This window comes from Aedes aegypti, chromosome 2 (assembly GCF_002204515.2).
Source record: "Aedes aegypti strain LVP_AGWG chromosome 2, AaegL5.0 Primary Assembly, whole genome shotgun sequence".
Lineage (NCBI taxonomy): Eukaryota > Metazoa > Arthropoda > Insecta > Diptera > Culicidae > Aedes > Aedes aegypti.
Genome location: NC_035108.1, coordinates 448787231 through 448814433, shown reverse-complemented (window position 1 = coordinate 448814433; position 27203 = coordinate 448787231). Strand labels below are relative to the sequence as shown.

At 36.6% G+C, this 27203-nt stretch overlaps 1 protein-coding gene across 3 annotated transcripts in view; it reads left to right on the top strand.

The window, feature by feature from the left end:
- The window catches only part of LOC5569804, an 818297-nt gene that overhangs the window by 277463 nt on the left and 513631 nt on the right, over positions 1–27203 (top strand). The window lies entirely within an intron of this gene.

The window sequence follows — 27203 nt, the reverse complement described above, 5'->3', positions numbered from 1 at the left end:
TAGCATACCTTTGATAATTCAAGAGAATAGAATTGAGAGATAATGTATATTTTTATATCAATTCATTCTAAAATAATCCTGAAATCGTCAGTGAAGTTCAAGAGAACCGTGGACATGAATTCCACCTAAAAAAAACCTTTTTTTAAGACTCTTTATGCCAAACGACTGTTACGCCAAATGACCTGTATTCCAATCGGCTTCATGCCATTTGACCATATACCAAATGACATCAGGCCAAATGACTCACCACCAATTTTGAGAATGTACTCTATATCTATGGAATAGTCCATTTTACGAGATGTTTTTGAACAGCTGATCGCTTATCTTATGAATGAAATGTTGATAGATGGCGGTGTCGTAACGTTTGAAAGTAACAGCAATATCATCAGTGTTGTTGTTGTGGAGACATTTTTAGTGAAACTGGCAACCCAGTGAACCACGTATCGTATAAGAATGTGCGCCAAAAATCTCATATTCATACGTCAAAAATCAGAATCGCACAATATGCCAAACCCAAACGATTAAATGTTAACACAAATTGTATATAATTCTTCACTACGATTCATTGTCGACAAACTTTGTTGACAACAAACCATGCCGTAAATAGTATAATCTAGAATCGCGTCAAGTTATATAAACTGACAGATCATATATCAATGCAGACTAGCAAGAAATGGAATCGCAATAACTTTGCGAAATTTGCCACCCGACCCGAGGTTGGTATCTTCGGGCGGTGGGCTTCAAAGAACAACAAAGCATATGTACTGTATAGCAAACTTCCTTACATATTGGCAAATAATCACACCTCATTCATGAAGCGATCTGTAGTGTAGTGGTATGGTGCCGGGTTAGGGATTCAAAGGTCCAGTGTTCGAGTCTCGGTGGAAGCTCTTTTTTTATCGGAATTTTGTGGCATTGTATTGCTGACCATGGAAAGTCTGAAAAAGTCGTGGGAAGTGCGTATATGGCCTCCACTTTGGTGTGTATATAGCGTTTTCGTGCATTTTATACGAGTGATTCAATTCATATAGAATGATGTATAGCAAAAAATATACCAACCAAAATGTTGACTGGGAACACTGTACAATAGACATATCAGTAGTAAAATGTGTACTCGAAATGTTGGAAGACCGTATCTTGGAAGCTTGAAATAAAAACCAAATTGTATGTATAATCTTATGTTCTAAATTAGTTTAATAATAAAAAATGAATTACAGCATTGAAGCTGCTATCCCGAAGGCTGCTTTCATAATTGGTTTACTGCGCCAACGATGACGATTCCCAACAGTTGTCGTTTTGTAAAATGGACTATACAGTGAACCGATCGGTTTCGATCTTGGCAAGAAAAACGGCGGTAACGAATTTCCATTAAATTCGACGGTACCGGTTGTTCAAATCAATATAAGGGCCAATTCGTGAATTTCACAACGCTGAAAGGGATGGGAGTATCCCAGGTCGTTGGCGTGAGAGGCTTGTGTTCTAACCACTACACCAGGTCCGTCCCCTTACCACCCCCAATTGTCACTGCTATAAGTGTATAAATAAACCAATTTTTGTGGAATTGTTGCTGATTAAAAAATTTCAAAACAAAAAGGATCTCACCTGGCGCTTTATTTCCCGGTCGTTGCGTGGTTTGATACAACTGTATTGCATAAAGTACAACAGCACGACTACTGATCTCTTAAATGTCGAAGAAATTGATCGAAAAATCTTTCTTCAAGATATAACAAAATTTACCATAAAATGTGTTGTTCTGTTATAAATATGTTATCCCAATTTTACACTTACAAATTTACAGCATATCATACAGACATCATTTGGTTGACTTCTTATTTAACGCCTCAAATCTAACACCGTTCGAACGCCCAGCTCAATGTGCCGCATCGCAGTGAACGCTCGTCGCGAGTGGTAAATTGCACTCCTGACAAATGGAACTCTTCCATAAGGAGTCATCGGATAGATCGGGCATAGTAAAAATCGAGCAATAACGAACAGCACGCTGAGTGACGCATGTTCGGTTTGCAAACGGCGGTAGCTCAAAGAGCAGCGAGAGAATGTGGAAGATGCAAAAAACAGAATGATGGTTTCCCTTTCGCGAGAGAGAAGCTCTTGCGTACGAAAAGAGAACCGGTATTTTGTAGTACTTCTCCATCTCCGACGATGGAACAACACAGCGATTTTCGCTTCGTTGTGATGATACGCAACCTTGCTTTAGAATAACTCGTTATTTTTTCTCAACTTAACATACTTATGAAACATATGCGGAACATAATCATGTAAATCGTTGTTTCGGACAGTTTAAAAAATTCTCGTGAACAAAACTTAGTTTTTGCAGAAACCTTACTTTTTACAAGCTTATGAATATGAGAAGAGAGCACTATTCATGCATCGAAAGTATTCAAAAACAAAATGCTGCTTAGATTTTTCACGGGTAGAATCGTTACGATCAATTATACCCCATTTAACGGTACTGTATTGACGAATCGGATTCGAATGGTCCACCTCGCTGATTGATTTGGGAAGTGAATGGTCCAATTCTGTGAATGTGGTGCTTAATTTTCGGAATAACGTGAAACGGTGGCGGTCATTGAAAATTGACCAAGGCTTCTTGTTTTTTTTTTCCTTCCAGTCTCGATGGGTCAAAGGCACACACACAGACTGTACTGTAAATTAGCCGAACAGTAAATGAGCACCAGTGTCTATTTGAGAGCGAGTGCATATAAAAATGACTATTTGCGGAAAGACGCTAGACGTCGATGAAGTCGAGAGGTTCAATGGGTTAGTGCTGCCGATTGGCTTTAATTGGGGCCATTTCGGAGCAGTTTCGTTTAATGGTCTTTCATTACCTTCAATGGGTAACTCGTTTTTTTCTGGTTTTGAAGCTTATTCAAAACTTTTTTAAGCTGTCTGTGATTTTGTGTGGTTTCTCTTGTGCATTTGTGAGGTCATTTAGCTAGCAAAGATTACGTATTACGTATTTGACGTAAAGATCTTTACAGAGCTTAGTGTTCTAATGAGCACTTCCACAGCTATTAACTGAGAGATTTCTTTGCCAAAGTTGCCATTTTCGCATTTGTATATCGTGTGACAGGTACGATGATACTATATGCCCAGGGAAGTCAAGGAAATATCCATTACGAAAAGATCCTGGATCGACCGGTAATAGAACCCTGACACCTTCAGCATGGCTTTCCTTTGTAGCCGCGGACTCTAACCACTCGGCTAAGGCCCCCTCTGTAGATGTATTCATTGCATTTTGAGCATTCGAACGATTTGCTTCTTGATATCCAATATATATGATAAAGAATCATAGTTAAAGACTCTAAAAAAGAACAATGTTACAGTCAACTCTTCTTTACTCGATATTCCAAACAATAGTAAAAGTTGGTTTTAATGGCTAGCTCGATAGTCCCTTGGATCGTGGTTGCACTAGTTTTGGGTTCTGTAACTTGATACTTCCTTATCTCGAGGGTCCCTTCAACATCAAGTTATGAAGAGTTTACTGTTATTTGTATTGTTGATTTGGTAGCTAGAGAAAAAAACATCATTTCAATTCTCAACAGAGGTTCTTTTGTCAGGAAAATTAACATTGAAAATTCTAAATTAAGAAAAAAAAACTAGGATTACAATCGGTACGAACGCAACAGCAGTAAAGCTGGTACACTTTCTCATTGCTCGCCATGTAACAATGTTACGAGAAAAATCACCAAGAAAGAGTCTCTAAATACACTAGACACTTACCCAACGGCCACTGCAATAGCAATGGAGCCACGTGTATCTTCCCTCGGTTTGAAAATCCTCCACCAAATCGACTCGAAAATTCCTTTCTCGATAATGACCCCCTTCAAGAAAGCACCGCAAACTCGCTCATACACTGCACAATAATGGCTGTTGGTCGTAATTGCAATTGCAGTGCACAATTCGCGCTCGGAATCTGTTAATGAACATTAGTCATAATCCCCCTTTCCAGCAGTAACAGCAACAACAGCTTTTGGCAACGATCGATCAATTCCATCGAATCGATCGAACGCTTTCGTGTGGCGAAATTGGATTTCCATCACTTAATTCGAGTGCGCCGCACAACAAACGCGCATCCAGCTTGCCAGCCAGCCAGTCGCCACATCAAAATTTCATCAAGTTCCATTCGAAGCGGCACCGATTGGTATTTTGAAGCAGATTTCATCTCCCTTAACAGATGCGATTTGGTCTGAGGCGGCGGAATGCGCCCGGGAAAAAGGGCAAGTGCGTGAGTGGGCAGGTGCGCTGTTCCACATTTCAGGGCTGGTAGCAGGCCTCTTTTTGGAGACTTGGTCACTATTTTAAGTTAAGTCTCTTTTTTGATAGAAGGTCTCTTTTTTTAGCCAAATTGGTCTCTGGGGCCTTCCTTAGCCTTAGCCGAATACTTAGAGTCAGCGGCTACAAAGCAAAAGTGTCAGGGTTCAATTCCAGGTCGGTCCAGGATTTTTTTGTTTTCGATTATCATCGTACCTGCCACACGATATACGAATGCGAAAAATGGCAACTTTGGCAATGAAAACTCTCAGTTAAAAACTGTGGAAGTGCTCACTGAGCTGAGCTGAGAAGCAGCTCCAGTGAGGACGTTTCCAATCCTTTTGGAAAATGTTACCATATTCTTCTGGTGATTTATTTCGATGTTTTTTTTTTCTGGAATACCTTCTGAGATTATCCACGGATTTCTGCAGAAATTCTCGAAGGAATTCGTCCAGCGATTTCCCAAAAGAGGCCAAGATAAGTTTATTCACAATTTTTCTTCAGTAAATTCTTGAGCTCATCTCCAGTAATTTCCGCATAGATTATTTTGAAATTTTCCCAATAACTGACCCGTTGAGTCACGACTAACTTTTCAAAAGGATGTATGTGAAAATGGTTCAGAAATATTCAAAAAGCTGCACAGCAAAAACGGTTCGTTCGATTGTTAGACAACTAAAGAAACAAAGTAAGACAACTAAATAAAGATTCCAAAAAAAATACACACAGTAAAAAAAAAATTTTTTTGCATTGAAAAACATCATTTTTGTCACAAAAACTCAAATATCTCAAAACCCTATCGGAATACAAACGTAAATTTTTGAGGGTCCATTATATTAGCTATCTACCATAAAAATTTGGTGATGGTAAGCCAATAAACAAAAAAGTTATGACATTTCAAATATTTCACAAATTTGACACTTAGGGAATTTTTTTTTTTTCATTGTTAATTTTTTTTAGGACCGCAGTTTGTTGCTGAATTTTTTGTTAAGGGTACCACATGAGGTTAACAAGTTGTTTTCATGATATTTTATTTAATTATTCATAACTATTATAGCATCTTTTAGAAAGTTAGACGCGATCCAGTGTTGTGATCTAAAGTCTTGATAGTGTCATATTTTTTATTGTACGTAACTGAAGAAAAATTCTCTCAATAGTGTTGAAACCTTTTGATAAAAGAAACCTATAAGAAATCTAATATTGAAGACAAAAGCTACAAAAAAAGTTTTCTATACAGGTATACGACTAGTTTACCTGCAAAAAGTTTACCTCGTAGAGAACAAGGCGGGTCTATACCCAGGTGATACGTATACGTAAAGCAGGTAGGTTTTCTCGGCGCTGGTTTTCTCCACAAAGTTAAAATCTGATTACACCTGGGTATATACCCGCCTTGGTAGAGAATAGACTTTGTTAATCATATTTGGGAGAAAGCGAGTAACTTCAACAACATCAAAAACATGATAGGTACATACCATGAACATACTCACGAAAAAGCTAAAAATATACTACCACTATGGTTATAAAAGATTTAATTGTAAACTTTTTCTTCAGTCAAGCAAACGACACCAAACTAGTCAGTAAAAACTTAAAAGTGATTTTGTTTATTAAAATCTAACGAGCAACATGAGTAGTCGCTTTCTCAACTGTTGCAGGCCGTTTGCAGAAAAAAAGTGTTCGAAAGAGCTACGAAATCTCACCGAAAGCACCATAGATAAACTGAAAGCGGCTGGTTATGCTCCAATGTCTACATTGAATACAAATTTACGCATTTGTACGTCCTGCCGTTTAAACGTTGACAAACGGGCAATCTGTACATCATCGGTGGATCAGGTTGCAGGAAGTTCGAAAACAACAACAACTGAGGAATTACTAGATGCACCGACAACAACTGAGGAGTTACCAGAAGTACCAAGTGCAGATAGTCTTGCCACGGTACCATCAGCGACATCTGTTTCAACAAATCAATCAGAAGATGAGTGCATCCAGAAGGTCAACATCGAACGCTTCAACGAAGGGATAGCTGGAATAAAAGTGACTCCGATTAAATGGACGAAGATGGGTTACGTCAATTATCCCGAGAAAAAATACCGTGAAATCAACGAAGCTGTACGAAGAAACCTCTTCAAATTAGGACCTGAGGATGTGGAAAATACAGACTACGATGAGGTAATTATGAATATGAAGGAAAGGTTCTCGAATCTAGCCACGACAAGGAAAGAAAAATTATTGATTTTATCGATGCTGCCAAGCTCGTGGTCTATTCAAGACGCCATTGATGAGTTCAAAACCAATAGAAATACAGCAAAAGAGGCAAAACAATTCAAAAATAACTGTCTTGCAACCAAAAATGCTAGGTCGAGTACTTCATTAACAGATGAGACAAAAGAAAAAATAATTCAATATTTTGAAGACGATGAAGTAAGTAGAGCTATGCCTGGCCAAAAAGATTATGTATCTGTAAAAAAAGATGGAAAGCGTCAAGCAATCCAAAAACGATTAATGATGACTACTTTGAAAGAAGCGTATACACGCTTCAAGGAAATTAACGAAAATATTAAGGTAGGTTTTTCCTCATTTGCAAGCCTTCGTCCAAGGCAATGCAAGCTTCTATCCAATTCAGGAACACATAATGTTTGTGTGTGCACAACACACGAAAATATTAACCTAATCTTACATAGTTTGAAAAGAATCAATTTATCAAAGGATATTAAAATGTTAACTGGTAGTCTTTTGTGTGAAAATACAACATCAAATTGTTATCTATGATCTTGTTCGGATTGTCCAGATTCTTCATCATTGGAAAATACTTTATTCGCTGAGTTTGAAGAAAATTATATTGATCAGTTATCATTTGAGCAATGGGTGACCACGGATAGGTGTGACCTAGAAACTATTGTAAAACCTGTAGATGAGTTTGTGTCATTTTTTTGCTTGAAATTAGAAAGTTTAATTCCTCACGACTTTATTAAAACAGAGCAATCCCGCTTTTTAAAAAATACGAAAAATACATTACAAGATGGTGATTTTTTAGTCATTTGTGATTTTTCTGAAAACTATAGCTTTGTATTGCAAGATGAAGTGCAGTCCCATCACTGGAACGTACAACAAGCTACAATTCATCCATTCGTTATTTATTTCAATGGAAGTACGCAAATTGAACATTTTAGTTTTATTGTAATTTCCGAAGATTTAAGACACGACTCAGTATCTGTAAATTTGTTCATTGCCAAAATGATTAACTTTTTACGCGTTGATAAGGATAAAGAAATCAGAAAGATATATTTCATGTCTGATGGAGCAGCATCGCAGTACAAAAACCGTAAGAATTTTTTGAGCCTATGTCAATTTAAATCAAAGTACGGAATTGATGCAGAATGGCATTTCTTTGCTACGTCACATGGCAAAGGTCCTTGTGATGCTATTGGAGGAACCATAAAGCGCATGGCCACAAGAGCAAGTTTAGCCAAAGAACGTGAGCATCCAATTAAAACTGCAAAAGAACTATTTGATTGGGCGAATCGCAGAAAAGAAGAAGATTTAACAAAATTATCATTTTGTTTTACTACTACTGAAGAGTACGAATTAACGGCATCAGAGCTCAGCGAGCAATATAATAACGCGAAAACGATCCAAGGAACCCAAAACTTTCACTGTTTCATTCCATTGTCAGAAAATAAAATTAAAGCAAAACTATACTCGAACTGTACTGATAATGATGCAAAAGTGTTCGATATTGTAAAAAAAATGAATAACAATAAATAAATAAATAAGTATTAATAAAATGTTTTCATGATCTCATAACGCATACCCAAATCCAAAACTTTTAAAGTTTATATTTAACATTTAGAAACTCATCGATCATACTCTAAAAAAAAATATCCTGGTAAAAAAAATTTTATTTTCGTGTAATCTGTTAATTCATTTTAATTTATACATATATACATATACATATAATATTTATACATATAATATACATAATACTAATGAATTCATGAAAACTACTTGTTTAATTCACGCAAGGCCCTTATCAATAAAATCAGCAACAAACTGCGGTTCCCGTAATAATTTACACCGAAAAAAAATTTTTTTTTTACTAAATGTGAAAATTGTGACATGTTTGAAATGTCATAACTTTTTTGTTTATTGGTTTACCATCACCAAATTTTTATGGTAGATAGCTAATATAATGGACCGTTTTCCCTCAAAAAATTACGTTGGTATTCCGATAGGGTTTTGAGATATTTGAGTTTTTGTGTCAAAAATTATGTTTTTTAATGCAAAAAAAAAATGTTTTTTACTGTGTGTATTTTTTTTTTGGAATCTTTATTTAGTTGTCTAACTTTGTTTCTTTAGTTGTCTAACAATCGAACGAACCGTTTTTGCTGTGCAGCTTTTTGAATATTTTTGAACCATTTTCACATACACCCTTTTGTATAGTTAGTCGTGACTCAACTTGAAGATTTGATATCGGAAAATGACGATTTAGATGGAACTGGAAAACTGTGCAAAGTTTCAGCTCAATAGAAAAAAATGAATTAAAAAATTTACCAAATTTTGGTGCTGTTGCTTGGAATCACTCAGCATAGACTGACTGTACTTGTCAATGGTTGCTACTCCGTGATTGATCGGAACTGGTAATAATTGCACTGCGATCCCAATGAATAAGGGATGGGAGTTTCCGCTTACTCTCGAAGTGCAATTTTAGCAGATCTAATATTATTGATCAATAACGGCGCTGGCCAAGTCCTTACAGTCAGTTGGAATGGGGAAGGAATGTTAGGGTGTAATGATTGTTGCTTCTAGAGACCGAGAATACCTCTGCATCTCCACAATCATCACGGGAAGGGTGTTTATTAGTGGAACAGGAATAGATCTGGGAGTCACCTTTGGTCGGTGATGCGATCCATGGATAAGGAGGAAAAATACGACTTATACTTAAAGCTAGTTTTTATTTTTGTTTTGAAAAGTTTTTGGTAAAAGATTCAAAATAAACGTCAACATCTATAATGTCGAACCATTCAAAAGAATTTTTTATTAATGGCGAAAAGAGAAAAAAATATATTATAAATTTAATGAAACAGGAATAATGCCGACACTTGTAGTGATGAACCATACATAGTTTGTTTGAAAATTAGAGTAAAGTGGGGCAAAAGTTCGAGTGGGGTAAGAGTTTCTTTTTAAGATTTCTAGCTCAATTCAAAACAAATCTTATAAATGTCACGGGGGTTCGAATGCTATTCAAGTAAGAGACTTTCACTCCAAATATCATAAAAATCGATTGAGATTTGGAAAAGTTATGGCTATTTGTTGTTTTTCGACGTGAATATTGTAATTTTTGGTCAAACTTTCGTTGCATGGAACCAATCGAGGATAAAATCTTTTTCAATATTTTATGTAAGGGCGTTTCTAGGCCTATTATAAGGTTGCTTTGAGGTGTATTCGTTTTTGCATAAATGCTTGGAAACAATTTTTGGCCCATAGTGGGGCAAAAGTTCGAATCAGCGGGGCAAAAGTTCGACCTATGTATAAAATCACGGAAAAAATTGCAAATTGCCTAAAATCCACATATAATCTTCAAACTTAGTTAAGTTAGTCTGATCGTGTGAAAACTGTCACCAAAATTTTAAATTTCTACTTAGTTTTGCGAAAAACTATAACTATTGAGTATATTACCTTTAACCCGGTTTTGGGTAATATTTTGATGAAAATTTAGTGTGTATTTTTCGTCAAACTTAAGTTTACGGCTGGTGTAAAGTATGCCTGTCATAAAAGAATCGATATTTTGTATTTTAGCCAGCGAACTTTTGCCCCACACTAGATTCGAACTCTTGCCCCACCGGTGGGGCAAAAGTTCGAATAAGACAATCAATTTTGAAACTTTTATAACTAAAAATGAGTAAATATTTTGACACAAATTTGTTCAGCAAAATTATAGCCAATATGTTGAAGGTTCACTGTATGGTATTTGTTTTGTTTTAACTGCTATTGTTTTTCTGGAAACTTTGTTTATACCACTAAGGTCGAACTTTTGCCCCACCTTACTCTACATAAGTGTATTGTTGTGCATTTTTGTCTCAAGAAGAAAAGTCTTTGGTATAAGTTTTAAAAAATACGTCAACATTCATAATGTCGAACAAATAAAAAAATATCTTAAATAATATCAAAATTTTTTATATGTATATTAGAATTGAATAAAACAAGCATAATGCCGACACTTGTAGTGACGAACCATACAAATTTTTATTGAATATTACATAAAACTAACGCTTTCATGAAAAAATGTGTTATCATAAGCATGAAACGAGCTCACCAGTTGGTAATCCATCCTCGATTGAACACGAATATCTTTTCGCACTCACACAGCGCGAACAGCAAAACTTCTTGGTGCCCCGAAAACGAACCATTTTTCTTGGGCTTTTCGAAGCACTGCCCAGCAAAATGCGCGAAACGAAAACCAAACTCGCGGCGTCTCGAAAACGAAGCGTCTTGCTTGGGCCTTCCGAAGCACTGCCCAGCAAAACACGCGAAACAAAAACCAAACTCCCGGCGTCTCGAAAACGAAGAGTCTTGCTTGGGCCTTCCGAAGCACTGCCTATTCCATGATAATAAATCTTAAAGCTATTTAGCGGAATGCCTATGAAAGCCGATTTTAGTACTACACATACCATTTTTTCTACTGGAGTTTATATCCTTCGACGTATTTCGACTTCACTTGTAAGGTGTACTTGACTCGACAAACTTTAGTGGAATTAAATGGTATGGTACTAAATTCAGTTTTCATTTATTTATTTAGTATTCCATGGTTCATTTTTAATTCCTTCTTGGTTTTTAGATTCCTGTTTGGTCTCTTTTTAGCTTATATTCCGTCTATTTTTGGATTTTGTTTTTCAATAAATATCCTATTTTCAAGAAACCCATTCGCTACCAACCCTGTCATTTGAGTACAAATGGCATAAGCACAGGCAATTACCGATTTGATCGAATAGAAGTAGGCCTCGTTCCGCGCCGACCATTCGTTGATAAGAAAATCGAAAGGTGGAAAGTGGCTTGCTCCGATGGATGATGATGCGCGATATTGAATGCGCTCGGGAGATGATACGCACTCTTCGCCAGTAGGCTATGGCGCGGCGGCGGCGGTAACCTAAATACAGATGGCCCTGGGAAGGTGGCCCTCTTGGATTGTGGTTAGGTATTCCGAAGGTGAAACGCAATGCATCAGCCTATCGGAGGAACGAAGCGCGCTTGCTTGCAGCAATCATGTGCTGTCCGAGAAAATTGTGTCACGCTCGGGAAAGAGATTGCAGCCTCTGCAGCTTTCGGTTTGTCACATTTTTTAATGTTTCTTTACGCTTGTGAGATGGTCTTGCGTGATAGTCCAAGTTGAGCGTGTAAAAATTGATTGAATCTGTCGGTTTCATGTTAAACAGTTCCCCTGGAGGTAACCTTGTTTCCGATACAATCGTCAAATGCCTAAGGCAGGTTCAAAAGCTTCTCGCAAGATCATGTCGTCAGGTTTCCAGCCCGAGTCGATTCGGTGACCCAGTTGTCTGCTCCCCTCTCTGTCCAATTCGTCAAAAAACCACGCGGTTTGGATTCGGTCCTCCTCAACCGCACCGCGTCAGTCTCATTGTTCTGGTAAATTTAATTTAGGTCTCCACGCTCGACGCGCCTATTCTCAATCGATATGGCCGGCGATGGAGGCGATGCTACCGATCATGTCGCATGGTCAGCCACAACACTCTCTCTGTCTCTATCGCTCAGCGGGGTATTGTTGTTTTTGTTTGCATTTCTTCGGAGTTGCGTTTATTGGATTCACATTGCGCAGGAGACACGCTCCACCAGTTCTATCGCTTTTTGGATTGTTCGTGTACGGCCACGTGCGAATGGAAAGCCGGTGAATGTCAATGTCAATCCGTCAGGCAAGTACACATATGTGTCATTTGCTACTCTGTAGCGCTAATTCCGGCCCAGGTTCATCGAAGTCGCGTGATTTTACAAGCCGATGACGACGACGACTTCGGTGCACGTTCGGATTATGACGGTTTATTATGTGTGAAGGAGTCCGTGTAATTAGCATCGTATGTTTACACCGAAATACGAGGGGTTCGCTTCGGGCTCTAGTTGATTGTCCCTTGTTTCGTTGTTGTTATTTTTGTGAAACGAAACGGAAATCGAAGACGAGGTAATGTGATTTACTTGCATTTTGCCTTTTCGTCTCAGACGAGCCACTTACCGAAAGTGAAATGAAGTTGGGTTCTGTTCGAGCAGATTTTATGGCACAGCCCGGAGCGAAGGTTTTTCCTTCGAGAGAGGAGGAAGTATTGAATTACGTTGACCATGTTCGACTAAAAGCAACGACGATTCGGTGGCGTTTATGTGCGGAAGGTTATAAGATATGGTGATGAAAGATTTTCGGTTGGGTCGTAGGAACGGAACTAGTTAAACTATCCGAAGAGAACGCAACTGAAGGTTATGTACTATGCCACTCTGATGTCATTCGATGTTCTTCGTAGTCAATAAAATAAATCTAATTTTATCTTATTTTTCTGCTTTCTTACAGGTGAGTTTCTGGAATTATTACTCTCGACGTTTTGTGGCGCATATCTGGTAAGAGATTAGATAAACCCATTTCTAATAGGCATATCTATCGCAAGTTGGGAAATATCCGATAAACAGTAAAAGCTCCATGAGATGGTCCGTCAATACTCGATATTGACCATACACTTGCGTCATCGCAATCATTCAGCATCCTGTTGCTTTCCTCTTCTAGAAACCCTTCTACGATTGATTTGATCTTAACCGACTCTAGTCACCTTTATAGCGTACTGGTTACTCACGCTAATTTTGATTCTGATCATGTCCCTGTTACATTTCAAATATCCCATTAAGCGATTCTCAATCCTATCAGCTCAAGATTCAATTATTTACGAGCCGACTGGAATACATATGAAACATACATCGATAGTAATCTTGATGTTAACATTTCTTTGCAAACAAAACTTGATATTGACAATGCTCTCTAAACAAATTCCATTGTTAAAACAAGGGGGATTGCAATACCAAAATGTGAAGTAAAATCTTATCTGTAATTATAGACGATAATCTTAAACTTAATCTCTTCACCTAGCAATCGTTTCTGAAAAACTTCCAAGAAATCATCCAGTATTGCATTCTGAAATTCGAAAAGCATTTTCAAACTTTCAGGAAGATTATCTTCCAGGATTTCTCAAATCATTTTTTTAAGGAATCCCTTCAAGGATTCCTTTGGGTATTCCTCGAGGAATCTTTTCCTTTTCTTTCTTGATAGCGCCTCGGAAATTATTTTCAGTAAATGCTCTACGAAAACATCGATAAATTCTTTCGAAAAACCCTCCAAGAATACATTCAAACATGCCTTAAATAAAGAATTATTCTTAAATTTCACCACGAATCATTTCAATATCTGCTTGAGTGAGTCTTCCAAGAGCTGTCCCAAAAGACACATCCAAAAATTTTTGTTCTTTGTTCAGTAAATACAAGAATCTCATCTAATAAAGTTTTAAAGATACTAACAGACTTTCAAGATCCTTTCAAAGTGTATTGTAATGAAATTGATCACGATAGTTCACGATTTAAAATTCATCACTTCTCAGTCCCCATGATTAGGCCCTATTGTCTCTGGTAAATTTTGGTAAATGTTACTATTCCGATTTCGATTTAGAGGTCGGTTTATATTACGAATTGGATTTAGATTCTGACTTGGAGGTTAGTTAAGATGATTTCATTTTAGATTTCAATTTCGAATTAGATTTCGGTACGGATGTTCATTTAGACTCAAGTTTGGATTTCGTTTTGGATTTTAATTCAACTTTAACTGGACTCTTTATAGATCCTGTTTGGATCCTGTTTTCAGGCATGAGGTCTCTATGGTTTCTATTTTTAAGACACTTAATCGCTGGCACTTCTGGTAATTTCAATACTCGATGACTTATGCATTTATGCACAAACATATTTAATTTTGCAGAGATTGTGTTAGAATTGATCCTGATATTTGTCTGATGATTCGTTCGTCTTCGTCGCCAATTAATTATCCTATATGGCTAACGAGGGACTCACGATACATGATATCGTTAGAAATGTCGCGTAATAATTCTTAAGGGCCAATGATCAAATTGTACACAAGTCGGTGTTTGGATACCGTTCGATAGCATCTCCCAATATCCACAAACAATCATTAATTGGCCTCCTACTCAAAACGGCCAATGATCGGATCTCTCTCCTTCAAGGGGGTCTACCATCGAAAAATTTCGCAAACTGTCATTGGCCTTAGCATGGTGAGAGGCCAATGAATCTCTGTTTCTCATTCGTTGAAAACCAAAAGGGCCTAGCTATGAGCCAAAGCATGCTAAGAAAATTCAATTTGGCCTATGCAAAAGGCGAATGCCTGGTAAAAAACGAAAATGATCCAAGCATTTAAACTCATCATTTTTTTAAATTTTTTGTTAGTTGTAGTGTAGAAATTGTAAATCGTCACTCATCGAGCAATAAATCACATTGATTGTTTTGATTGCTGTGAAATAGGAATTGAAAATGTGGTAAAAACATTCACATCGAATTTTCTCAGATCAACGAACTGAGGATTGGCCCTTTTTAATTGTTAGGCGAGAAATGGGATAATTTAATGCAGAGGTTCCCATACCTTTATAATCGTACTGCCCTTTAGATTTCCTCGGTATGGCTCAAAGCACCAGTTTAAACAACGGAGGGTCATGAAATTTCTCGCGATTTTGTTTTGTAAAGTTGTGGCAAAAGGCCTTTTGGCATAAGTTCGTTTGACATAATGGACGTTTGGCACAATGACCGTTTGGCATAATGAGTGATTTGAAATGAGGAGATTCAAATATCATGTATAATCAGTGACTTCTTCTGCACCTCTTACAATTGACATACTGATTTTATATCCTTGTAGATCGACATTTGTCGAAGCTTTTCACCGAAATTGATACCACCAAGCACATAGCAAAAATTTCTGACTAGTTCACAGCAGACTAGAGCACAAGACAGTGACAACGAATGCCAAACGCAGTTTTGATTGTGTTCATATCGAAATGTTTCAACCTAACTGGACTGGAAAAAGTTTTAACCTAACTAAACATAAAAAAATTGTTTCCACATCTCAAACAATTTGATTAAAAGCAGGATTATGTTTGACTGAAATATGCACGATCATGGTTCAGTGATTATTTAAAAGAATTACACAACACTTGCTCAAGTCAAGCTTAGTAAAAAAAATGAAAATTTACATACAACATATTTTTACATTTGATGTAAAGACCTATTTTTGCAGCATTATTTAAAATTAGTCCGCATAGTTTTGAAAGAAGGGAAAATTTGTAATTGAAATAATAATTTTCCGAGCGTATTACGAAACAAGATTCAGTGTCTGTAAAACAATAATTGTGTGTGGAAATATTTGCAGGATTCTAAGCAATGCCAATGCTAACAGCAAGGCTCGAAAGAATGAACCAAACAGCAATATATAAAAATAATTATTCAAACAGCGAAATATTAAAAAAGGCCTAACAAAACATTGTTTTTATAAGACTCTTAAGAATAGTCTTTGTTTAAAAAATTAACGAATAAACTGATAAAGATTGGAATGTAAGACAATGGAAGTAAAATAAAATTTGTGTGTAGTGTCATCGGTGTAACGCAATAGATTTCTATTTATTGGTTTTTTCTTATTGCTGATAACTTGGGCAGATGGATGTATTCCTTTCAACTTCAAAACCAATTATTTTTCGAAACATTTAAAACTTAAATTTTAATTTACTGTTGTAATAATTAAAATAGTTGTTACACCATATTTCGAAAAAAAAAACAACCAATATTTGAAAGAAGGATAAATTTGTGACAATTACATCAACTTCACTGCCAACATTTATTCTGACAGCGCGACTCAAAAGAATAATTTATATGTTAAAAAAGGCCAATCTCTGGGTAGATAATAATATACTATTTGCAATATTTCTTTCACTATAAGTAATCAATAAATTTATTCAAGAGCTTGAACTTGACAAGCTTAACTTGACAAATGTTGTTTTTCAAATGACATAACAACTGACACTACCAATAATCAGCCAAAATAAACAACAAAATCACATTGGATAACATGGAATATTTCGGTGCCATTATTTAACTATTTTGCATGTGAAATTTTAAAAATGTCATTATTTGTTTTGCATATACATCATCATTCACTATTGTTTCGTAGATACAACTTGAAGGAGACAGCTGAAAACGCAATTGAAAGGAAAATATTCACACGGGGTAAGATCGACACTTTCATTTGGGGCAAAATCGACACCATTCTTTGCTTCATAATCTAATTTCAGGGAATCTTTTTTTTTCGAAATACTTTCTCTGTAGTCCATGTAAGTCTTGTTTTTTCGGATTTCAGTGAAGTTCACAGATGGCAAACTTGTTAACAGGTAAAATATGACACTATATAGCTTGTTACAAGCTGTTAATATGTACAGGTATGTTCCGTTTTTATCACGTTCCGATTTTGTCACGCTCCGATTTTGTCACGTTCCGATTTCGTCAACAAATTATTCCGTTTTTATCAACACACAAAAAATATTTTTTTTTAAATTTCCAAAATGTTTAGAATATAAATTAAATACTTATTTTGAAGCAATTGAAATACTTTTTGATAGCCTCAGAGTTTGATTTTTCGACATTATGTCAATATTGAGCATCTATGACGGGGTTGGTGGTCTGATGGCTACCGCTTCTGCTTCATATGCAGAAGGTCATGGGTTCAATCCCAGGCCCGTCCCTTTCCTCGTACTTTGTAGTTGTATATCTCTCACTTGCTTCTATCTTCCATTCTAAATATATCACACTCAAACTATTCGTTCATAGCAAACGCTAGAACCAGAGACGGACAAGAAACCGTTTCCCTAACGCTTCCCACTTCCACGCGCACGCCTGATACATAGGCAGTCTGCTAACCACAAAAGCAAACCTCTCTGCCATGCCTTTCCCCCATCCATACACTCCCGCATGAACTGGCGTGGATGCAGTGGAATATACGGTCTACGTGGGAGCCAGTTCAATGCATCATCAATTCCTCCCCCTTCCCCTCATTGGTCTGCATTCTGACGTGGCAGGTGCCATTGTTGCCTAAAAATAGAAGATCACCAGCACTTATACACTGAGGATGCCTGTTAGTCCCAAGCAGTCAATCGGTTGGTTCCTTGTGTAAGTGCAGCTGATCTGGCAATACTGGAGTGCATCCACGGGCGGCCAATCAAGCTCAAGCTCAAGCTCAAGCTCATTATGTCAATATTGAGCATCTACGATACATGGTAGGTGTCAAGAAATATACGATTCAATAAGGTTTGACTCCTTCTTATGTACTAATCAATTGGAGTTTTCAAACTTAGCTTGGTTTGTTGGCTGATTAACCCATCCATCAATAATCAAAAGTTGCTCTGGCCACGTCCTAACAACAACTGGAATTTGTGATTAGTTGAATACGTATTTAAGAGAGTTGCAGAGACCTTTCCTTTTTCTTATATAATTTCTATATAATTTAGAATTTTCTATGTAAATTTGATAATTTAGAATTTTCTATGTAAATTTGATAGACATATATACCCCCTTCCCCTATGGTATGATTTTTTGTATGAAAATAAAAAATAATTTGTATGGCACATAAGATATCTCAAATCCCCCTGGCTCCCCCCATGACCGTTTACATGATTAATGGACGATCCCATATATGTTCAGTTATTTTTGGTAAGGGATGCACTCGGGAATAAACTCAAGAATATTTGGGCAACAACAAGAGACATGATCGAGTTAATTTTATTTTTGGTAAGATTGTCGACCTTGTCATATTTTGGACGTTATCTTTTATCTCTAAAACTCGATAGCATTGCACAAATATAGTAAACAGCCATTGATTAGATCCTGTTCCAAGGGGTAGGTGAAAAGGTCCAGCAAAACAAAGCAATCTGTAGAAGATTTTGTTGTCATTCTAAATCTGCTGGAATGTTGAGCTTTGAGCAGACATGAACCCCTTTCCCACATGGAGACTAAAAGTTAAATTAGGATTCTTATACCAACAGCCATACGCTTATTCAGAAAACTTTACAAAAGAGTTTCTTAACAAAAAGTTCTTATTCTAGAGTTTGTTTACTTGTGTGTTTTTGATGAGCTTTTATATAAATAAAAATTGAATGGTGTTTGTACGTCACGAAATGCCTTAAGAACGGCCTGATAGACTTACGTGATTATTTTACTGTTGCATTGGTCAAGTGGAGTGAAGGAAACGATTTGGAAAATCATCTGGAATAACTGGACAAACACCTGGAGACTAATCTGTCGTTTTGTATTGGAGATTGCATGCCATTTTTCAGAAGACTACTTGATGGCAAACCAAAGCTTGACGGGACCACTAGTATTTAATACTATTTTACTCAACAAAAAACTAGAACTTAAGGTTTGTTTATTGCCAGTCTATTTGTGATCTAACGTAAAGCTAAAATGCGATGGTGGGGCTGTTCTAGATGGGCGATTAGTGCATCCTTGTCGAAGTTGGTAGTAATTACTCTAGAAGAAAGATCAACAAATTATTTTACTGTTAAATTTGTCAATTCAAAGCACAGGAAACCGTAAATATTCATTTCAATTTTCAAAACTTTCGCATCATAACTTCACATTTAATCATCAATCGGATGTTGCCCAAAAATTCAAAAAATGTACCTTGGCAAAAAAAACTCTAAGTTGATAACAGCGGAAGTGTTTATAAGAACATCAGGCTGAGAAGAAGGCTCTTTCTCAGTTGGGATGTAATGCCATAAAGGAGAAGAAGCAAAAGGATGAAGATGAATAGTAGAAAAAAATATGTTTCTTGTTTAATCTTTTTTAAAAAAAATGATCAGCTTGCCTCACTTCCTTGTAGTTATTTTTACAAACATGACGAACCTTGTGATGTAAAGAACATTTAGGTGATTATCGATTCAATATTCTATGTTACATTTATTGATTCTAACGAAGAAAACCAAAACTATTAATGATTTATTACAAAATCATATTGATTGATAGGACTCTTCAATCAATTTTCATTATGAACCTATAGGAATGAATAATCTAAATGCTCCTCACAGCTCCTAAACATCTATACTGTGCATTTATATGATGAATATGTGTATTATCCTGACGAAACTGCAGTTTCCATTTCATATTTGTAAAATATTTTGTCTAAGAAAATTATTCTGTTTTTGTCACGGTTCCGTTTTTGTTAACTGAAAATCGCCGATCGTGTTGATAAAAACGGAACATACCTGTATTATAAATTGTATTGCTTTTTAACTAAGGGGTCTATTTTGTAAATGGAGAGGATTCATGTGACAAGCCTGTAGTCATTGTCGATCAAAGTAAGCATGCATATTTCAGATGTCACCCGTCGACTCCCATAGTAATCCAGTCACATAGAGTGACAACTGTCGATAAACTCGAGTGACAGAGCCGAGTCGAGCAAAATTTTTAGTCGACAGTGACTCCAGTCGAGTAGTATTTGGTCGACTCGACTTATAAAATAGGGCCCTAAGTTTAAACTTGTTCGATCGAGCTTGAGTAACTTCTTCTCATTAAAGGTTGAAGAGCCAATAGATTTTGAAACGTTTTTACATAAATGAATCTTATTGTTCATTTGCGAGCCTTGACAGCCGGAATTTGACAGTTTTTGTTGTCTGAAAATAATTACAGTATTCTGTTTTGTTAAAACTAAACTGTATATATTTTAATAACCAATTATTCCCCCAACTTTATTATTCTATGAACAAAAATAAATCAACAGCAACAGCTCAATTTTATATATTCGGACAAAAGTTGGTAGCCAAATGTTCTATTGCCATACAAAATGTCTGTGTCCATGGATATAGTCCCCAAAATTATTGGTAGTCAACAAGGCTAGATTATGATCTACAAACAACCTTAAATTATGTCTGCAGTTAGTTCATTACACTACCGCCATTTTTTATTATGTTTCAGAAGGTTGTTCAGAGACAAATCCAAGTAACCGAGAGTTTTGGATTTATTTCAAAAACGATGCGTTATGGGTTGTTGGTTTGTTCGTCAAAGTTACTCCATTTGACCGTTTTTACACTAAATTATAAATAATCTTTTAATTATTTACTTTTGTCTTTGAACAACGCCCTGAAACTTTTTGAAGAATGGCAGCCAGGTTAAAAATTAGGTTTTTGGCAAATTAATGGCGATCACTGTGGATAATAAACATTAGAACTTGTAAATGGAAGCGGAAGTCGAAAGGATTCAGGACGCGGCTTACAGTTACAGACGAAATACGCGTATACACTTGATAGTTGGAATTGATGGATATTTTTATGTACCTAATTTTCAAAGGTTACATTAAAAACTGATTCAGTAGTTTCACAACTTGTGGCATACTTGGAGAAGTGCTACGGCGCTCTGTTCGGGAAGTACAGGTATGTTCCGTTTTTATCAACACGATCGGAGATTTTCAGTTGACAAAAACGGAACCGTGACAAAAACGGAATAATTTTCTTAGACAAAATGTTTCACAAATTTGAAATGAAAATTGCAGTTTTGTCAGGATAATACACATTTTCATCATATAAATGCATAGTATTGATGTTTAGGAGGCGTGAGAAGCATTTAGAATGTTTATTCTTATAGGTTCGTAATGGAAGTTGATTGCAGAGTCCTATCAATCAATATGATTTAGTAATAAATCATTAACAGTTTTAGTTTTCCAGGTTACAGTTTTAATAAATGTAATATAGAATATCAAAACGATAACCACATAAACGTCCTTTACATCACAAGGTACGTCATATTTGTAAAAATAACCACAATAATTAAATAAAGAAAAATTGAACAAGAAACAACTTCTTTTTCTCATTTTCATCCTTCTGCTTCTTCTTCTTCTTCTTCTTCTTCTTCTTATTTATGGCATTACATCCTAACTGAGAAAGAGCCTTCTTCTAGGCTTAGTGTTCTTATAAACACTTTCGCAGTTATCAACTGAGAGCTTTTTTGCAAAGACACATTTTTTTTTAATTTTCGGCCACATTCGACTGATGATTAAATGTGGAGTTATGTTGAGAATGTTTTGCAAACTGAAATAAATAATTAGGTTTTCTGTGCTTGAAATTGCCAAATTTAACAGTAAAATAATTGTGGTAATCTTTCTTTCAAGATATTACTATCAACTTCGACAAGGATGATCTAGAACAGCACCACCATCGCCTTTTAGCTTTTCGTTAGATCAGAAAAAGACTGGCAACAAACTAACCTTAAGTTCTAGTTGTTTGTTAAGTAAATATAATAATAAATACTAGTGATCCCGTCAAGCTTTATTTTGCCATCAAGTAGGCTTAAAAATCGCATGCAATGCCCTATCCAGCTTTTTACGCTCGCCATGCTATAAAATATCTGACAAAAGCTAACTACCACCACTGAACTGAAACTTGAAAATATATCCTTAGTAACCCATCACTCACTGAAATAATTTTCATTGCTTTTCTGTCATTCAAACTTAAATCTAATTCCGATTTGCATTGATAATGTTTTAATCGCTTAATACCTAATCGTTCCATTTCTTTTTTAGGTTTCCTTCCCGCTATATCCTTTGAGCTGTAGGCCAAATCTTTGAAACAATATAGTGCGGTACAAATTTTCCGTAAATCAAATGAAAATCAGTCAAGGAATTGATGTCTGAAAAATTGAATGAAATTTGTCGTGAAAGTTAAAATCTCTACTACATTGCAATTTGCACAGAACATTGTGAGAACATCTTCCAGGGTTTTTATAACCCACATTTTAAATCGTGCTTATCCAGAGTGTAATATCCAGACTCTAGCTCAGAATTCTAAGAACAATTCTTGCCAATCTGTGTGAATGATTTCCAGGATTTTGCAATAATTCTAGGATCTCGCCAAATAACTTAAATAAAGCTTCGAATTTTGTACGAATATTGTAAAGGATTTTGCGAGAATCTTTTTTGTATATTTTACTTATTCTTTTCTCATCATCCCTACAAAAATTAAGTAACAATTTTTCTTAAGATTAGGTGAGAATCGTGTGCTGGAATCTGTAATAAACTTTTCATCAGAACATTGTTCAAAATTCTTAACTACAATCCTATCATGGAATTTGTAAGGATGCAGTCCAGGATTTTATCATAATCCTACCCAGAAATATGTGAAAACTATGCTTTGAACTTTGTGAGAATTACGGCATGACGACATGCTGCGTGAACTCCTTCCAAATTTGTTTAAATGTGATAAAACTTTTAACATGATTCTTTGAGACTTCCTCCTACGACTTGGTGAGGATATGATTGATCTATTTGATTCTGTTTTTGAAAATTTGTATGCCTTGGTCTTGCGAAATTTGAAAATCTAAGCCGGGTCTTTTAAATACTTCTTCTAGCTGTTGTGAGATATGGAAAACCAACTTCATCATCATAAACTCATTCAAGCCTAAAATAAAATAAAGAATTTTTTATAACTAAATTTAACTTGAGAAATATAGCAATAACAAATCATGATTATTTCCACAAATCCAAAAAAAAAATCATTTGTTTGACAGAAAAAAGAAAACAATGAAATTCGACTGTTCGTCACGGCATGCTGAGTATATATTTCAAAGTTTCAGTTCAGTGGTGGAAATCGGCTTCTGTCAAATATTTTATAGCATATTGTTTTTATGGCGAGCGCAAAAAGCTGGATACCAAACGACAGATTCGTTTACAGGTGTTTTTCCAGTTATTCCAGATAATTTTCCAAATCGTTTCCTTCACTCAAACACGTTGGAACACACGTACAAACACTATTCTATTTTTATTTATATAGAAGTTCATCAAAACCACAAACGTGTACAAACTCTAGAACAAGCATCACCAAATAAAAACTTGTTGGTAAGAAACTCTTTTGTAAAGTTTTCTGAATAAGCGTATGGCTGTTGGTATAAGACACCTAATAAACTTTTTAGTCTCCATGTGGGGGAGGGGTCCATGTCTGCTCAAAGATCAACATTCCAGTAAATTTGGGATGGCAACAAAATTTTCTACAGAATGCTTAGTTTTGCTGGACCTCTTCATTTCTTCTCCTTCTTCTCCTTCTTCTTCTTGGCATTACGTCTACTCTGAGACAGAGCATGCTTCTCAGCTTATGAGTGTTCTTACCCAGACAACCAGAAGTCGCATAACAATTTACGAACGAAATCGTTTAATCATACAAATTGCATCACATCCGCACTAAATGGTCGATAAAATCGTTTCATCGATGAGTTTCTTCGCATAAAATGCAATTTTATGAGTTCATATTTACATCTCGTTTCATCCCGTATACTCGTACAAAGTAAATCGGATTAATCCGTAGCAGATGTCAAATAAATTTTGTTATCATAAATTATGTCGCTTAGGAGTACATATTAGTTCGCAATAAAATTTACACACTCGCATAGCACGCTATTTTTCATCATATAAAATATGCACGTATATCGCCTCCACTTTTGTATAAGGCCTTTTCACGACTGTATAAGGCCTTTTCATCTTATACGTGAAACTTTGCACACATAAGCGTCGCATAACGCAAAAAGTGATTTAATTATACCGTTTTGATTCATATTACGGACAGCTTCAAATTCCGGACACTCTCGTTTGTATGGGAAACATTTCACACGAAATGTTTCAATTTTTGACGTCCAAAAGTTCTCATTTTCGATGCTCGTTTTATTAGGTGTTTTCCATAGATATCATTGCAAATTTATAATGCCCAACTACCTTAGACGTCTCTTAAGTGGTTGAACGATTTCAATTGATGATTTGACTGTTCCATTAATGATTATCATGAGCTGTCCGTAATTCGAATCAAAGCGTCCGGAATATGAGGCAAAAGTGAGGGAGCGTCCGGAATAAGAATCATGAAAAGGCCACACGTTTTGATTTATTTAAAATTATTCAAGTTGCGGACGAGTATTCTTTACCCACCATACGAAAGTTAAGGGCTTCCGACGCTCGATGACGCTAACAAATCATACAGAATGATTTATTTTGTACGGTCTAAGCTGGGTCATACTTCACTGAAGCCTTAAGTGTCCGTAATATGAATCAAAACGGTACGTACATTCTGGTTGTCTGGGTATGAGCACTTCCACAGTTATTAACTGAGAGCTTTCTTTGCCAAAGCTGCCATATTTGCATTCGAATATCGTGAAGCAAGTACGATGATACTCTATGCCCAGGGAAGTCAAGAAAATTTCCATTCCACTCGGCTAAGAAAGGACCTCATGCCCTACCCCTTGAAACAGGATAATATCAATTGATGTTTGCTATAATTTGTGCAATAATTTCGAGTTTGAGAGATAGAAGGTAATGTCCAAAATATAACAAGGTCGACAGTCTTATCAAAAATAAAATAAACCCAATCATGTCTCTTGCCGTTGCCTTGTCTTCTTGAGTTCATTCCCAATTGCATCCCTTATCATAAAGAACTGAACATATATGGGATCGTCCATTAATCATGTAAGCAGTTATTGGGGGAAGCAGGGGGATTTGAGATATCTTAACTGCCATACAAATTATTTTTTATTCTCATACAAAAAATCAAACCATAGAGGGAGAAGGGTATATATGTCTATCAAATTTACATAGAAAATTATTTTATGCCTTGTTATAAAAGAAAAGGGCAAAGTCTCTGCAAATCTCTTAAATACGTATTCAACTAATCACAAATTCCAGTTGTTGTTAGGTCGTGGCCAGAGCAACTCTCGATTGTTGATGAATGGATCAATCTTATCCAACAGACTATGCTAAGTTTGAAAGCTTCAATTGATTAGCGCGTAAGAAGGGGTCAAACCTTCGTATATGACTTGACACCTACCATGTGTCGTAGATGCTAAATATTAACATAATGTCGAAAATTCAACTCTGAGGGTATCAAAAAGCATTTCAATTGTTTCAAAATAAGTATTTAGTTTATATTCTAAACATTTTGAAAAATAAAAAAAAAAAAAACTATTTTCGTGTGTTGATAAAAACGGAATAATTTGTTGACGAAATCGGAACGTGACAAAATCGGAGCGTGACAAAATCGGAACGTGATAAAAACGGAACATACCTGTACTAGTTTAATGTTTCGAATAATTGGGTTTTGTTCAGCCTTGAAATTATCCTTTCCCTTCCTCATTAAAATGACCATGCTCTGACATATTTGAACTAGTTTCAATAGCAAATATACTGGATGTCACTGTCTTTAAGTTGTGAATATTCCAATAGTTTCTACATGTGCTCTGTTTTAATTATTAGCCTACCAAATTTCAAAATACTGCATGTAATGATTTGAAACAAGCTCTTTTAATGAATGGTCGACAACCTCATGCAGCTATACTTTAAATAATGATAATATCGATAATTAAATATCTATTCACCCGAAATCAACTCCTCGTTCAGAAATTCAACAACGCCCGAAACGAGGTTCGTCTCCATTCACGTACCTTACCCATGTCTATTATTCTGTTTTTGTCGCCGCACCAAATTGTTCGCCGACCATAAACACATCCATCCATCGATCCATCACGAAGCGGTTACTTACTCTGCTTGTCTGTCACATCACCCGCATGCACAAAAAACAACGCCACAGAAAATCGTGTGTTACCATTCTAATAGCGAATCACCACCACTAGGTATTTTACGGCGACTGTGTACAAGTCGAGCGAGCGTGACTGCAATTTCAATTGTCCTCCTGGATCGACGACCGAGCTCAGCTGTAACCGAAAGAGTTTCATCGATTTTGAGTTCCACCCACCACCCACTTCGGGTTATGATTTGTCGATGGAGCAGCGGTCACTCACCGCGCGCATAGTTTTTCCCTTTCAATTGAGTCGATCGATCGTGTGAGTGTGGGGAAAGCTTCGCTTCGCGAGCTTTTCTTCCCCGCCGAAAACGAAGCTGTGAGTGAGTGGTCGGGTCGATTCGTCGTCGCGAGGCACTCAACGCGAATCGCCTTCGGCGAGTTCGGGTTGCTGCGGTCGCGTTCGTGAAGCACCGTCGGCGCGACGTTAGTCTCACTCTGGACGTTGTACGTAGAGGACACACAGTAGGCGGAGTGGTTAGCGCTTGCACGTGGCGACGTTTCTGTTGATCGTTTTTCCTCCTTCGTTTTGGTTGAACCCCGTTTTTCGGTTACAAACGGACAGCAGTAGCGAGTACCTTCGCGGAACGGTTTTATTTGGGTTTCGGGGATTCTTCTTCTTTTCTGGAAGAATAGTGCGAAGCGCATAGCCTTGCATGGTTCGGTAGTTTTCGAAACTCTCTCCCTTTTTTGTACAGTGTATAGTGTACAGAAAAAAAGTAGTCGATTTTAGATATGTTGTAAATGTGTTTCCCTCTCTACTGTTATCAACGGTGCTCTTAACTTCTCGCTCGTGTCGAAGTTTCGTGTAAATAATCGGTGCGTTCTTACCGGGTATTTATCAGCGACAGTTGAGTTTTGAGAAAAGTTTGGTGCTAAATCTGCCGGGAATCATTTATTCTGACAAAGAAACCGTGGAAAATTTCAGTGGATCGTATCCCAGTGCCTTCTTGGATGTGTCAGCCGAGTGTTTTTGTTTGGTGATCAAGACGACACAGAGAAACGCACGAAAAAGCTATTAATACGAACGTAAAATCGTTCTGACAAGAGTGAAGTTTTATAAATAAGTGCCTACACATACGCACACGATCGCGATCTCGCCGCATACTCATACGCAGATCAGACAAACGCACGTGGAAAGCGAGTCAAGAATTTTCTGCAGTGTCTCATTAGTTAGCGTTTTCTGTTGTAGCCCGAAGTAGGCGATCGCCACCACAGTTGTTGGCCAAGACGAAGACGCCGATCGAGAACGGGAAGAAAAAG